Source organism: Aquarana catesbeiana, linkage group LG04 (genome assembly GCF_042186555.1).
Source record: "Aquarana catesbeiana isolate 2022-GZ linkage group LG04, ASM4218655v1, whole genome shotgun sequence".
Taxonomy (NCBI): domain Eukaryota; kingdom Metazoa; phylum Chordata; class Amphibia; order Anura; family Ranidae; genus Aquarana; species Aquarana catesbeiana.
In genome coordinates, this window is record NC_133327.1 from 680386641 (window position 1) to 680403995 (window position 17355).

Here is a 17355-nt window from a genome sequence, read left to right on the forward strand (position 1 = left end):
CAATGTAATAATAGAAATAATGCGCTTCAATCATCCTGACACCATACCAACCATGGTGCCGTGATAAATGAAGCGCCAACACCAGGTGTTTGGAGTATCTTTATCTGCTGATTGTTAAACTTTCTGGAATACACATATTTCTATTGTGGTGTAGGATCTGGGCCTGCTGTCCCTCCATCCCTCTTTCTTTCCTTCTTTCTCTCTCCTTCCCTCCCTCCCTATTTCTTTCTTTCTTTCTTTCTTTCTTTCTTTCTTTCTTTCTTTCTTTCTTTCTTTCTTTCTTTCTTTCTTTCTTTCTTTCTTTCTTTCTTTCTTTCTTTCTTTCTTTCTCTCTTTCTTTCTTTCTTTCTTTCTTTCCCGGATGTTTTTCCTGGACAAGTGGCTTCTTTGCAGCCCTTCTTGGCACCAAGCCATCCTCCAAAATTCTCCTCCTCACTGTGCATGCCGATGTTCTCACACCTGTCTGCTGTCATTCCTGAGCAAGCTCTGCACTGGTGGTGCCCCGATCCCACAGCTGAATCAACTGTCGCTTGCTGGACTTTCTTGGGCGCCCTGAAGCCTTCTTCACAAATGCAGTGGAAATGTTTTTTTATGGGATTAATTTAATTTTCATGGCAAAGAGGGACTCTGCAATTAATTGCAATCCATCTGATCACTCTTCATAACATTCTGGAGGATATGCAAATTGCCATCAAAATAAGTGTGAAGTGTTACTAATGCTGCCCAGCTTGGCCCTATTGCCGTGTACAGATGACACACCTGCAGACCCTTTGTTTATAAATAACCTGCATTGATATGTAAATAGAGACAGTAATAATATGCAAATAGCTACGGATTGACAGCATTGATATGTAAATAGCGGTGGCATTAATATGTATATAGCCGAAGACTGGCAGTAACCTCTAGCAACCAATCAGTGAGCAGTAATAATGTGCAGTAACCTCTAGCAACCAACTAGTGAGTGGTAGGGATGTCCAGTAACCTCTAGCAACCAATCAGTGAGCAGTATTGATGTACAGCAATCTCTAGCAACCAATCCACAAGCAGAAGTCATGTGCTGTAATCTCTAGCAAATAATCAGTGAGCCATAATATGTGCTGTAACTTATAGCAGCCAGTGAGCGGTAATGATGCATCTAGCAAACAATCGTAATCACTGCCTAAATTGATTCAGTAAACTGATTTTGAGCCTAGCTGCTATTTATTGGATGTCTCAGAGCAGGTGGAGAGCGAAATTGCATGTTTGCCCAACCACTGACGAAGTTCTTTGAACGTAACGCGTACGGGGAAGGAGCCACATGCTGACGTCACCCGCTGCCGACCTGCTTCTCACACACCGCCGTGTTGATCTCTACATGTGCACACCATGAGGATGTTTGTGAGTAATATTTTTTAAGCTTTAATAAAGCCGTTTTTATAAGTATAACAGAGAGCGCTTAGATACTTTCTTGTCCTATTTAATGCCTTGGGAGAATCGAGCGGAGTTCCTGGTTATATCCGGATTCTTAACCCTGATTTGGGACCTGTGCATTTGACCATCTGTTAGTTCAGTGGTCCATTAATAGAGGTGAGCGAAGCGAATGCTTTGGAGGTGGGGGGGCCTGTCACCATTGTTTCCTGAACTGTGCCCGTCAGGTGGAAGTCTCTTGGTGTCTGCTGGGATCTTTAGTCCTCTTCGTCCCTTTTTTTGGACTTTTGACTGGACTGTTTTTTATTAACTGTTTATGCGCTGCACCTTATTTTACAATACTCTCTAGAGGGATTATGTGATGATCTTTTTGTGCTGGCTGCATTAGTCATTTTGTGTAGTACATTCTTTGCGCTGATTGAACCATTTTTCTTTACAATATTAAAGATGCCCCCTTCTGCTTCCTCCTCCTCTATCTGACAAGACACACACTGTCACCAGTGTTCATTTTGGCAGCAAATTTCGATTTAGTTTTAGTCCTAAGCCTCGTACACACAATCGTATTTTCCGACGGGAATTGTGTAACTACAGGCTGTTGGCGGAAAATCCAACCGTTTGTACGCTCCATCGGACAATTGTTGTCGGATTTTCTGCGGACAAATGTTGGATGGCAGGCTTTAAAATCTTCCGCTGACAAATGTCTGTTGTGTGTGTCCTGCTTCTTAATATAGGGAGTCAGCAATGCCAAGAGTTGGTGAAAGCAGGGGTCCGTCATCCGGAGATAATTCCGAAAATAATCCGGATTATTCTCCTGGAGCTCCCGCAGCAAAGGCATATGACATCATTGGTCACGATTAATAAAGCAACCAATTTTTGGTCCAAGAAATCCTCCTCCTCCTGTTCCTGGACTGGACTTGGGTCAAAGCAATAACTCCAAGGCCAATAATAAATAACACGTTATCTCCTCCGATTCCGCAACTTGGCTGGTTGACGAACGGCGCAAAATGAAAAGCGCAAAATGAAAAACGCGAATCAACACTCACCAAACTTCTACTAACACGAAATTAGCAGGAGCCAAAAGGGCGACGCTAAAGAGCTGAAAAACCACGTAGTACGTCACTACATTCGTGTTTGTTGGCCGATGGTTGTGTGCCGTTTGTATACAAGACAAGTTTGGGGCCAACAGCCTTTGGACAAAAGCCTGCAGTTTTGTCTGCGGAAAACCTGATTGTGTGTACGAGGCTTTAGTCTTAGGACTAAAATGGCATTTTAATTTTAGTCCCATTTTAGTCTTCTGCAATTGTTTTAGTTTCAGTTGTATTTAGTCGACTAAATCTCCAGTACATTTTTAGTCGACTAAAACTCATTTTAGTCGTCTAAAATCTAATGGGTGTAATTAAATTGTAATGCATTAGTTAACGTTTCTCTACATTTTCCAAACTCATTATATACTACTGGAGTGAAAAATTGAATATGTTATTATTTCTGGTATTGAGGTATGAACATGCACTACAGACCGGTGTTAATTTTGAAGTCAAATTTCATTTTAGTTTTAGTCTTATGCCCTGTACACACGAGCGGATTTTCCGTCTGAAAAATCTTGGATGGTTTTTCCGACGGAATTCCGCTCAAGCTTGGCTTGCATACACACGGTCGCACAAAAGTTTGTTGAACTTTCGACCGTCAAGAACACGGTGCCGTACAACACTACGACGAGCCGAGAAAATGAAGTTCAATGCTTCCGAGCATGCGTCAAATTGTTTCCGAGCATGCATAGAAATTTTGGGCATTGAAATTGGTACAAACGATCGGAATTTCCGATCGGAACTTTTTCCAACTGAAAAATTGAGAACCTGCTCTCAATCTTTTGCTGGCTAGAATTCCGCCAGCAAAAGTCCAATGGAGCATACACACGGTCGCATTTTCCGACCAAAAGCTCTCATCGGACTTTTGCTGGCAGAATTTCCGATTGTGTGTATGCGGCATATGTCTTTTGACTAAAATGGCATTTTAGTTTTTGTCGCATTTTAGTCACCTCAGTTGTTTTAGTCATATTTTAGTCGACTAAAATAATATTCATTTAGTCAACTAAAACGTTTTAGTCGTTTTAGTCGACGAAATGAACACTGACCGTCACCTTATATACAGATTACTGATCCAGCACTGCTTCCTCCTCCACTATCTGACAAGCCATTGATACATTTGAATCTCTAATGCCGCGTACACACGGTCGGACTTTCCGATGGCAAATGTGCGATCAGAGTTTGTTGTCTGAAATTCCGACCGCGTTTTAGGCCCCATCGGACGGTTTCCATCGGAATTTCCGTCGCACAAAATTTGAGATCTGGTTCTCGAATTTTCCGACAACAAAATCCGTTGTCGGAAATTCCGATCGTTTGCAGACAATCCCGACGCACAAAGTTCCACGCATGCTCGGAATCAAGCGGAAGAGCCGCACTGGCTATTGAACTTCATTTTTTCTCGGCTCGTTGTACGTGTTGTATGTCACCGCGTTCTTGACGTTTTAAACTTCCGACCAACTTTGTGACCGTGTGTATGCAAGACAAGCTTGAGCCAACATCCGTCGAAAAAAAATTTGTTGTCGGAATGTCCGATCGTGTGTACGCGGCATTATTCTTGTTTGTAATACTTCCTGCTTAATCGCCACAGCAGATGATTGGGCTATATAAATCTTTATTAGAATTATAATTAATATGTTGTAAATAAGTCATGCATAATAAATAAATATAATCATCTACATCATACACACCCTGGTTTAGGTGTATATGATGTGTACAGTTCACAGTCCTTCATTACATTGGAGGGTGGAGAAAGGAGAATGCTCCAGACATCATCTACAAGTGTCCACCAGCTAAGCGATATAAAAGGGTTAACATGGAGCTGCCGGCGTGGGTGGCAGTAAATGTCACAGGCTGTAAACATGTGTCATGAAATGTAAACTGATGAGACACGTGTTAACTTGTCTCCAACACTATGCCTAAACATATGAAGCGTGCAACAAACACCCGCCACACGCTACAGAGCACCAAGACCCATAGACAACAAGAGCCAAAGCCACCAATCACTTCAATGCTAGCGAAAGGTGCCATGGCAGGGAGACTCTCAGGGATCGGCAGTGATGGCAGAGTGCTGAGACATCGAAAGTAATATCACTCCAGCAATTTTATAGATGGGCCCATTGAGGTTTTCAATTGTAAAGAGATTTTCCCTAGTAGTTTGTGTCTCTGCCCCTCCCACAATGGTGAGATTTCCTGCAGTAGTTTGTGTCTCTGCCCCTCCCACAATGATGAGATTTCCTGCAGTAGTTTGTGTCTCTGCCCCTCCCACAATGGTGAGATTTCCTGCAGTAGTTTGTATCTCTGCCCCTTCCACAATGGTGAGATTTCCTGCAGTAGTTTGTGTCTCTGCCCCTCCCACAATGATGAGATTTCATGCAGTAGTTTGTGTCTCTGCCCCTCCCATAAAAGTGAGATTTCCTGCAGTAGTTTGTGTCCCTGCCCCTCCTCTCCCACAATGGTGAGATTTTGTGCTGTAGTTTGTGTCTCTGCCCCTCCCACAATGGTGAGATTTCCCTGCAGTAGTTTGTGTCTCTGCTCCTCCCACAATGGTGAGATTTTCTGCAGTAGTTTGTGTCTCTGCTCCTCCCACAATGGTGACATTTCCCTGCAGTACTTTGTGTCTCTGCCCTCCCACAATGGAGAGATTTCCCTGCAGTAGTTTGTGTCTCTGCCCCTCCCACAATGGTGAGATTTCCAAGCAGTAGTTTGTGTCTCTGCCCCTCCCACAATGGTGAGATTTCCTGCAGTAGTTTGTGTCTCTGCCCCTCCCACAATGATGAGATTTCCTGCAGTAGTTTGTGTCTCTGCCCCTCCCACAATGGTGAGATTTCCTGCAGTAGTTTGTATCTCTGCCCCTTCCACAATGGTGAGATTTCCCATCAGTAGTTTGTGTCTCTGCCCCTCCCACAATGATGAGATTTCCTGCAGTAGTTTGTGTCTCTGCCCCTCCCACAATGGTGAGATTTCCAAGCAGAAGTTTGTGTCTCTGCCCCTCCCACAATGGTGAGATTTCCTGCAGTAGTTTGTGTATCTGCCCCTCCCACAATGGTGAGATTTCCAAGCAGTAGTTTGTGTCTCTGCCCCTCCCACAATGGTGAGATTTCCTGCAGTAGTTTGTGTCTCTGCCCCTCCCACAATGGTGAGATTTCCTGCAGTAGTTTGTGTCTCTGCCCCTCCTACAATAGTGGAATTTCCTGCAGTAGTTTGTGTCTCTGCCCCTCCTACAATAGTGAGATTTCCTGCAGTAGTTTGTGTCCCTGCCCCTCCTCTCCCACAAAGGTGAGATTTTGTGCTGCAGTTTGTGTCTTTGCCCCTCCCACAATGGTGAGATTTCCTGCTGTAGTTTGTGTCTCTGCCCCTCCCACAAACGTGAGATTTCCTGCAGTAGTTTGTGTCTCTGCCCCTCCCACAATGGTGAGATTTCCTGCAGTAGTTTGTGTCTCTGCTCCTCCCACAATATTGAGATTTCCTGCAGTGGTTTGTGTCTCTGCCCCTCCCACATCAATGAAATTTCTGCAGTAGTTTGTGTCTCTGCCCCTCCCACAATGGAGAGATTTCCCTGCAGTAGTTTGTGTCTCTGCCCCTCCCACAATGGAGAGATTTCCCTGCAGTAGTTTGTGTCTCTGCCCCTCCCACAATATTGAGATTTCCTGCAGTAGTTTGTGTCTCTGCCCCTCCCACAATGGTGAGATTTCCTGCAGTAGTTTGTGTCTCTGCCCCTCCCACAATGGTGAGATTTCCTGCAGTAGTTTGTGTCTCTGCCCCTCCCACAATGGTGAGATTTCCTGCAGTAGTTTGTGTCTCTGCTCCTCCCACAATATTGAGATTTCCTGCAGTGGTTTGTGTCTCTGCCCCTCCCACATCAATGAAATTTCTGCAGTAGTTTGTGTCTCTGCCCCTCCCACAATGGAGAGATTTCCCTGCAGTAGTTTGTGTCTCTGCCCCTCCCACAATATTGAGATTTCCCTGCAGTACTTTGTGTCTCTGCCTTTCCCACAATGGTGGGATTTCCTGCAGTTTTTTGTGTCTCTGCCCCTCCCACAATGGTGAGATTTCTTGCAGTAGTTTGTGTCTCTGCCCCTCCCACAATGGTGAGATTTCCTGCAGTAGTTTGTGTCTCTGCCCCTCCCACAATGGCGAGATTTCCTGCAGTAGTTTGTGTCTCTGCCCCTCCCACAATGATGAGATTTCCAAGCAGTAGTTTGTGTCTCTGCCCCTCCCACAATGGTGAGATTTCCTGTAGTAGTTTGTGTCTCTGCCCCTCCCACAATGGTGAGATTTCCTGTAGTAGTTTGTGTCTCTGCCCCTCCCACAATGGTGATATTTCCTGTAGTAGTTTGTGTCTCTGCCCCTCCCACAATGGTGAGATTTCCTGCAGTAGTTTGTGTCTCTGCCCCTCCCACAATGGTGAGATTTACTGCAGTAGGTTGTGTCTCTGCCCCTCCCACAATGGCGAGACTTCCCCACAGTAGTTTGTATCTCTGCCCCTCCCACAATAGTGGGATTTCTCTGCAGTAGTTTGCGTCTCTGCCCCTCCTACAATAGTGAGATTCCCTGCAGTAGTTTGTGTCTCTGCTCCTCCCACAATGGCGAGATTTCTGGGAGGAGTTTGTGTCTCTGCCCCTCCCACAATGGTGAGATTTCATGCAGTAGTTTGTGTCTCTGCCCCTCCCATAATGGTGAGATTTCATGCAGTAGTTTGTGTCTCTGCCCCTCCCATAATGGTGAGATTTCATGCAGTAGTTTGTGTCTCTGCCCCTCCCATTTAAACAGTTTCCCCGCTGTTTAGTACATTCTCTGTAAAAGATACTTTTGTATTCAGATCGAGAGGAATTCATTCCAGAATTATGGTGTGGAAATATTATAATACGATTAAACAACAAATCCGGTAATCTTTATGAACTCCAGAGAGAAGAATTTGTGGTCATTCTTTCCGCTGGTCCGCTGATGTTGCCAAGTTCAGACCGCCATCTGTAACGTGGCACCTGCGCTGGACGCAGGGACCGGCACGTCCGCATGGCATGCCGCGCATTCCCCAGACTTTCTGGAAATGAAGCTGTGTTGTGGTGTGCTGGAGACATTGTGGTTTCATCTCCAATCCGACTCAGACATGTCTGTGATGTGCGGTCACCGCCGCCCGGGTCTACTAAACTGTGTGTAAGGGCAGCACTGTTGGCACTGGAAATATCGCGTGTATACCACCTGCAGGCCCGACTCTCACATACAGATCTTTGGTGATGAGAGGATTTTCTGAAAAGGAGCCTGTGATAATCTCCGGGATCAGCCAATAGCATCGCCATCCATTCCTCATGTGTCTTCTTCTTCAATCTCGGTGAGCTTTGTGTATTTCTTCCAGATCTGTGCAGTAATCCAGTGTGAGACTTCCTGTAATAAAGACCACTCACTGCTGCTCTCTCTCCTTGTGCAGGGTGACTGGTCTTGTCGCCGCCCCCTCTGTAGTGGGTGGGGCATGCTGTGCTCCTCCCATAGCCATGCTCTCTGCACAGGCTATGTACAGAACAATGGCGATGTAGCGCCCTGGGGTTTACTCAGGGAGCTCCTCACCAAATTCCTTGTCAGGGGTAGCTACCACAGTTAATTGATAGAGATCTATTGATTTCTCCCCAAGTTTGGCCTTGTTGTACTTTTCTCTTCTACCAATAGGTGGCCGGGAACTTGGTGGTACTAGATATGAGAAGGGCAACCCAAGGTCAGGTTATGGGTATATGGGGTATTCCAGCCAATGGGCAGGGGTTTTCTTGGATCCCTTGGCCTGCTGGGAACACCTATACATAGGGGTGAGGTCAGGTGATCTATGTTCTGTGCCACCCGGACTGGGTGGACGTGTGCCGTCTGCCCCAGGTTTCTAGGCTGGAGATTGGGCCTATCCCAGGGGGGATCTGGCTGGCAGGCTGTGTGAGGGCCTATCCAGAAGTAAGAGGGCAGTGCAGGGTTGGGGACTGCGGCTTGCAGTCCAACCAAAAGTGACGGTTCTCTCGGCCGGGGAACCCGTCAGTGTTCGGAAGTAGAAGGGAAGCTGTCGCCATGAAGGGACCAATCGCCTTTGCCAGGGACCACAGTGAGTGACTGAAGCAAGTACCGGAACCATAATCTCACCGAAGGGCCCGGTGGAGAATCGGGAAACTTCAGGCGGTGATCAAGTCAGGGACCCAACCAGCAGAGGAGACACTTGCAGAGCAGCCTTGTGTGTCAAGCCAGGGACCGTGCCGGTTAGCAGGGGTGAAGCTTGAGGAGTATCTGGAGTGCCAAGCTAGGGACCCAGCAGAGAAGCAGGTGTGATGCTTGAGGGGATACCACCGCCAACCTTGGAGGAGCTCAAGGGATTCATAGTGAATCAGTGGACCTAGTGAGAGACCGGGAGCTCAGTGTTGAAGAAGAACTACAAGGAGCAGTTGTAGTGGAGCTGAAAGAACTGATACGTTTGAGTTAGGAACTGTTAACGGACTGTTACCATAGGAGACAGCAATCCTGCACGTGCAGAAGTGGCGCCTTGCTGGGGCCTTTTTCTATACAGCTGTTCTCCTATTGAAGTCTCGGAGTCTGCCAATTGAGTTTGCAACTACCCAAGGGTGTCCTGGCCTTAACCCTCTTTCCCCCAAAATATATAAAAAGGACTGACAAAGAAATATAACCTCTTTTACATCCGAGAAGTGTCTGGCGCCCAATGACTTTCAACATCTTTGCACCCACTATGCCTCACAACCCACCACCTATTGAAGGATGTCAGCTATCTTTGGCCTTGGAGGTTCTCATTAGACCAAAAGAGGTAAAAGACCTTGCTACAATGATGTCACTGCTACTTGATGTCACTGCAATATTAATATATAGGTAATATCTGGGTTTTCAGGTTCTCTCCTGCCCCATCCCCTTGGTCCAGCCACGTTCCAATTCCTGCCCCATCCCCTGCCTCATCCTGCTCCTGCCACATTCTTTTTCTTCAGCCTCATCCTGCTCCTGCCCCATTCTGCTCCTGCCCCTTCCTTCTTCTGCCCCATCCCCCACCCCCCCTGCTCCTGCTCCATCCCCCTGCTCCTACCTTGACCTGTTTCTGCTCCTTTTCTCCTGCTTCTGCCCCACCCCCTGACTCATCCTGCTCTTGCCCCATCCCTTTGCTCCAGCCTCATCATTCTCCTGCCCCATTCCCCTGCTCTTGCCCCTTCCTGCTTCTGCCCCAAACCCCCACCCTGTCCTGCTATTACCTCTGCCCCCCTGCTCCTGCCCCATCCTCCTGCCTCATCCTGCTCCTGTCCCATCCCCCTGCTCCTACCTTGTCCTGTTTCTGCCCCTTTCCTCCTGCTTCTGTCCCATTCCCCTGCCTCATCCTGCTCCTGCCCCATCCCACTTCTGCTCCATCCCTCTGTTCCAGCCTCGTCCTGCTCCTGCCCCATTCCCCTGCTCCTGCCCCTTCCTGCTTCTGCTCAATCCCCTCCCCCCATCCTGCTCTTGCCTCTTTCCCCCTGCTCCTTCCATCCCCCTGCCTCATCCTGCACCATCCCCCTGCTCCTACCTTGTCCTGTTTCTGTCCCATCCCCCTGCTCCTAGCTTGTCCTGTTTCTGCCAATTTCCCCTGCTGCTGGCCTATTTCCATGCTCCTGCTTCGTCCTGCCTCATTCCCCTGCTTCTGCCCCATCCTTTCACCCGCCCCCCTTTCCTGCACTTGCCTTCTTTCCCTTGCTCCTGCCCCATTCCCCCTGCCTCATCCTGCTCCTGCCCCATCTGTGGACTGTGTAATGTAAAGGGGTCCAGAGGTGCAGGGGGCTGTGTAATGTAAAGGGAACCAGAGGCGCGGGGCTGTGTAATGTAAAGGGGTCCAGAGGTGCGGTTGGCTGTGTAATATAAAGGAGTCCAGAGGTGCGGGGCAGTGTAATGTAAAGGGATCCAGAGGTGCAGTTGGCTGTGTAATGTAAATGAGTCTAGAGGTGCGGGGCTGTGAAATGTAAAGGGGTCCAAAGGTGCAGTTGGCTGTGTAATGTAAAAGGGGTCTAGAGGTGCAGGGGCTGTGTAACATAAAGGAGTCCAGAGGTGCAGGGGCTGTGTAATGTAAAGGAGGATTATTATTATTATCTTCATTTATTAGCAGGTGAATGCAGTCCTCTATACATTCACATACATACATTGAATTCGGCCCTTAAGTAGAAAAAGATTGATAACCCCTACTCATTGCAGCCTCACTGTGCCCATCACACGCAGCCACTGTGCCATCAAACATAGCCACTGTACCCATTAATTGCAGCCACTCTGCCCAGCAAATGCTGCCACTGTGCTTATCAAATGCTGCCACTGTGCCCAACAAATGCAGCCACTGTGCCCATCAAATGCTGCCACTGTGCCCATCAAATGCTGCCACTGTGCTCATCAAATGCTGCCAATGTGCCCATCAAACGCAGCCACTGTGCCCATCAAACGCAACCACTGTGCCCAACAAATGCAGCCACTGTGCCCATCAAATGCAGCCACTGTGCCCATCAAATACTGCAAACGTGCCCATCAAATGCAGCCACTGTGCCCATCAAACGCAACCACTGTGCCCAACAAATGCAGCCACTGTGCCCATCAAATGCAGCCACTGTGCCCATCAAATACTGCCACTATGCCCATCAAATGCAGCCACTGTACCCATCAAACGCAGCCACTGTGCCCAACAAATGCAGCCACTGTGCCCATCAAATGCAGCCACTGTGCCCATCAAATGCTGCCACTGTGCCCATCAAATGCTGCCACTGTGCTCATCAAATGCAGCCACTGTGCCATCAAGCGCAGCCACTGTGCTCATCAAACGCAGCCACTGTGCCCATCAAATGCAGCCACTGTGCCCATCAAATGCTGCCACTATGCCCATCAAATGCTGCCACTGTGCCATCAAATGCTCCCACTGTGCCATCAAATGCTCCCACTGTGCCCATCAAATGCTGCCACTGTGCTCATCAAATGCTGCCACTGTGCCCATCAAATGCAGCCACTGTGCCCATCAAACGCAACCACTGTGCCCAACAAATGCAGCCACTGTGCCCATCAGATGCAGCCACTGTGCCCATCAAATACTGCCACTGTGCCCATCAAATGCAGCCACTGTGCCCATCAAACGCAACCACTGTGCCATCAAACGCAGCCACTGTGCTCATCAAACGCAGCCACTGTGCCCATAAAATGCAGCCACTGTGCCATCAAACGCAACCACTGTGCTCATCAAACGCAGCCACTGTGCCCATCAAATGCTGCCACTGTGCCCATCAAATGCTGCCACTGTGCCCATCAAATGCTGCCACTGTGCCATCAAATGCTCCCACTGTGCCATCGAATGCTCCCACTGTGCCCATCAAATGCTGCCACTGTGCCATCAGATGCTCCCACTGTGCCATCAAATGCTCCCACTGTGCCCATCAAATGCTGCCACTGTGCCATCGAATGCTCCCACTGTGCCCATCTAATGTCGCTACTGTGACCGCCCGCTCGCCATCTGCCCGGCACTTACCCTGTCTCGGTGGCGCAGCATGTGACGGCGGCGAGTGGTGTCCTCCATACGTCTTCTCCCATCCTCTCCTCCTGTCCTCTCCTATAGGCGATTGGATGCCTGATAGACGTCCAATCACAGCGCCTGTCATTTCAGCCAATCAGTTGACAGGTAACAGATCCAAGCACCTGATTGGCGGAGAGGCGGTTCAGTGTTAGGAAAGCGAATATTAATTTGCTGTTCTAACACACCTGGGTGAACTGTGAGCACCAGGAATGGCACTCGCAGGTCACCTTTTTTGAGGCCTATTAGACCCTATGGCTCTAATCAGGTGCTTCAAAAACACCCACCGCCGCTGTAATTCAGGTGCCCGAAAAGGGGTCGGGCGTCTGAATAGGGGGTGGCAGCGGCGGCCATGTATAGATTCATGCAATGCATGAATCTATTCATTGGTCATAGAGAGGGAGGCAGGAGAGGGGGGGTGGCGCCCGTGCGCCCTCATGGATGCACCGCCACTGCCCTACTCCAAGTGTTTGCAGCAGCTTTCACTCCACCAGGTGGGTCAGAGTCGAGGCACGAAACAGAGAACTCAAATTACAGCGGCCCCTTCAGGGGTAGCACGACAGCAGCAAGAAAGCTGCTAACACATGAAGGAGAATCTACAAATCTACATATACAATGTGATAACAGTAAGCAGAAAAACATATAAAAGTTACTCTAAATTCTTTCCGGTTGGGGTGAGCAATTCCTCCAGAGATTTTTCTTGGAATGACAGACTCTTGGATATATGAATACGTGTGAAATGATCTTATTCTGCCAGGCAAACTGACCGACTAATTGCCCTCTAGGATTGATATGGTAAATGGGATCCCTGGACACTCGCCAGCCCATCCCTGTTCTGTAGTCTGCAACTTAAATTGCATCATTAGACCAGTGTTTCTCAACTCCTCAAGGCATCCCAACAGGTCATGTTTTCAGGCTTTCCATTTTGAACAGGTGATTTAATCAGTTTCACTGCCTAAGTATTTACAGCCGTTCCATCTGAGGGAAATCCTGAAAACATGACCTGTTTGGTGCGCCTTGAGGACTGGAGTTGAGAAACGCTGCATTAGATAATAAGGTCAGTTTAGTTCTCTTATTCTGTGATTACACCTTACTGACCAGTAATAGGTGGGGATTCCAGGTGGTTCTCTCACTCTCTGGCCAGAGGCCAGGAGCCAATAACCTACAGGAGCTAGAAGGTATAAAACTCTGGTCTCCAACCTGCGGCCCAGGGGCTGCATGCGGCCCTTTGCTTGCTTTTATCAGGCCCTCAGGGCACTATTCCATCCACTAGAACAAAAGATTACAGCGCACACATACAAAAATGACATTTAACTCCTGCAAGGCTATTTAAAGCACCTGAACATTTTCCAAAAATATGGGGATTTAGTCACACGGTGCTTAAGCCCACTTACTGCGTCAAAGTACCCCATTATCAGTGGGTCCCTCGCTATCCATAGAATGGGAGATCCTGCCTCTCTGAACCATGGGAGCATTACACTCCTCTATATGGGAGAAATAAAGAACTCCTCCTATATCAGTCCTTTATTTCTCCCATATAGAGGAGAGTATTTCTCATATGGTTCAGAGAATCAGGATCTTCCATTCTATGGATAGTGAAGGACCCACTGATAATGGGGTACTTTGACGCAGTGAGTGGGCTTAAGCACTGTATAGCCACATGGTGTGACTAAATATCCATATTTTTTGAAAAGGTGTTTTTAATAACCTTGCAGGAGTTAAATGTAATTTTTGTATTTGTGCGCTGTAATCTTTGGTTCTGTTTGTATGGTCTTATGGCTGCACCATCTTTAATGCGTTTTTTAGGGTGTGCCCTCCAAGTATTTGACTATTCCATCCACTGACTGGCACTATTCTTCCCACTGACACCAATGATGGGGCACTATTCTTCCCACTGACACCAATGATGGGGCACTAATCCTCCCACTGGCACCAGCAATAGGGGAATTGTCCTCCCAATGACAGCTCCTATTGGCACCAACAATGAAGCACCATTTCTCCTACTGACACCAATGATGGGGCACTATTCCTCCCATTGACACCAATGATGGGACACTAATCCTCCCATTGACACCAATGATGGGGCACTATTCCTCCCATTGACACCAATGATGGGACACTAATCCTCCCATTGGCACCAATGATGGGACACTAATCCTCCCATTGACACCAATGATGGGACACTAATCCTCCCATTGGCACCAATGATGGGACACTAATCCTCCCACTGGCACCAACAACAGGGCACTATTCCTCCCATTGACAGCAATGATGGGGCACTATTCCTCCCATTGACAGCAATGATGGGGCACTATTCCTCCCACTGACAGCAATGATAGGGGCACTATTCCTCCTACTGGCACCAATAATGTGGCACTAATCCTTCCACTGGCACTAATGATGGGACATTATTCCTCAAACTAATACCAATGATGGGGCACTATTCCTCCCACTGACACCAATTATGGGGCACTATTGCCCCCCCCCCCCCCCCCCGGCACCAATAATAAGGCACTATTCCTTCCTCTGACACCAACAATTGGGGCACTATCATACCTCCCAACATTTTGAGATGGAAATGAGTGACACCTACTAGCAAACGTATGTAGGCATAGGACACGCCCCCCTGCCACACCCCCTTAAAGGAGAATTAACTAAAAAAAGGTTAAATAAATCCACAAGGGCTTTTTTTTACCACTACTATTCCTTTATATTGGCTTTTAAAATTTACAAGTGCAAAAAAAAGTGCATTTTATATACAACTCTATAGATCACAGTGGTGTAGTGGGTAGCACTCTCGCCTAGCAGTAAAAAGAGTCACTGGTTCAAATCCCAACCACGACACTACCTGCCTGGAGTTTGCATGTTCTCTCTGTGTCTGCGTGGGGTTTCCTCCGGGTACTCCGGTTTCCTCCCACACTACAAAGACATGCTGGGAGGTTAATTGGCTTCTCTCTAAATTGGCCCTAGTATATAAATGTGAGTTAGGGACCTTAGATTGTAAGCTCCTTGAAGGTAGGGACCGATGTGATTGTACGATGTATATGTAAAGGGCTGTGTAAATTGATGGCGCTATACAAATACCTTGAATAATAATAGATCAGACCCAAATGAGGAGGCAAGAGGGACATTGCTCTAAATCGGTGACAGTTGGGAGCTATGCACTATTCCTCCCACTGACACCAGTGATGGGGCACTATTCCCCCCACTGACACCAATAATGAGACACTATTCCTTCCACTGACATCAATGATCACTGTTACTTCCACTGACACCAATGATGGGGCAGTATTCCCTCCACACCCAAGTTTTCTAATCCCACTGGCCACAGTCCTTCAGACTTTGGGGGGGCGGTGGAAACAAGAAAGTTTGGAGGCCCCTGGTATAGAAACATTTCCTTAGTCTCCTCTCCCCCAGTAATCAGACTGCAACATTTAGCGTCTGCGGAGAAGCGCCAGTAGGCAGGTGCAATTAGCCATTTTGCCACTAGGTGGCTCTGTACCAGGATAGTGTTTGGTTACAACAGTCAGTGTCATCAGGTGCTAAGATTTTTTAGGTAGAGTAAAGTGCAGTAATGTCGGGGGAGTCAGCAGCCACCCATATATAAGGCAGGTAGGGAGGGGCACACACTCTCTTGGGGCATGGGAGCCAAACACCCCACACCTGTGAAGATGTAACCAGCACACGTAAGCCATGGACAGGGTAGGAGGCCAGGTGGAATGAACCTGTGCATAAGAGGAGCCAGCTGTAGTCATTCTGTCCCTTAGGAAGGGGGAGGGGGGGGTTAGGGCGGATTGCAAAAGACCTTTTCGGCCTGGTTGGAGATCCCTATGAGGCTGCTTCCTTGGAGGGTTCCCGGGAGAGGTGTACCTAGCAAGGAGGTGACTACAGAGAGCCCTGTCCTGTGAGTACTGATGACCCTGGGCAAAGGAGAGACTGTAGGGAGATGGCGGTTAAGGTGCTGCACGTGCTTTCACCAGTGACTACTACGGACCGTCCACTGTACGTCATTGACTGCGTATGTCAAGTGACTCCGGAATGAATGTCCTAGTCATGTGACTGTAATACCATTTCCTGAACAACACCAGTAAAGTGCAGTGAATCTATTTATTGTGTGGACATTCCTTCTTTGGGATATAAAGGTCTATGGCTAAAAATGTCCTGTGGAGGCCTTTAGCAAGAAGCAGGGCACAAGATGGCGGCGGGTTCAGCCTCAGAAGGAGAGACAGTGTTCTAGCAGGGCTGGAGAAAGGGTAGGGACTTGTGCTTTGGCGCCAAATTCAGCCAACCACGAAGACCCTCTTACAGTACATACCATACCCGTACCGCCCATATTTTTCCACTCAACTATCATACCTCCCAACTTTTTGATATGGGAATGAGGGACAACTACTAACAAACGTATGTAGGCATAGAACAAACCCCTTGCCACACCCCCTGAGAATTAACAAAAAAAAAAGGTTAATTAAATCCACGTAGACTTTTTTTACCACTACTATTCCTTTATATTGGCTTTTTAAATGTACAAATGCAGCAATTTCGAAATTGGATGAAAGGTTTAGTGCTGGGAAACACTTTTTGAAAGATAAAAAGTGCATTTTATATACAACTAGATGGATCAGACCAAAATGAGGGACAAATGAGGAGGAAAGAGGGACAGAGGGACATTTTAGGGACAAATTAGGGACAGTCCCTTGAAATCAGGGACAGTTGGGAGCTATGCATACCCACATGGATGAGTAAATGCCAATGCAGAAGCCATTGGCATTTACCCAAGCGCCGCCTCTTACAGTCATACACTTGCGGCTCACTGATATCTGATCCTCTATCCGCTTTAAAGGCCGCTATTGTAGCTAATTGTTGGTGGTGAAGCTCACTTCTGTCCCTTTGAAGCTCCAGCATATTGAGTGAATAAGAAACTTTGTTATACATCAAACATCAAATAACACGGGAAGGTTCCTGGATCCCCCACTGCCCTTTTAAATATATTTTCAAAGTGAAACTCTGAAGCGCAGATTTTAGCACCTGGAGACAGATCACCATCTGACCGACATATTTCACAAAGTTCATAAAAGTCTGATGGCCTTGTTAAAATGTATCTGTTTCTTGTTTCTGAAATTGGTGAATTGTGTTCTTCTCAGCAGAGGAACATATGGTCAGGAAATGTCAGGACGCTCAGAGACCCGCAACTGTCCAGAACCAGACTCTGCCAGGATCAGATTTACAGCTTTGTGGACCTGAGAGGAATCCTCCTCAGATGTCTGGGACAATAACCGCAGACAGTTCATGGCAGTCTTTACTGCGGTCCAATAAAGACTTGGTAACAATGACACA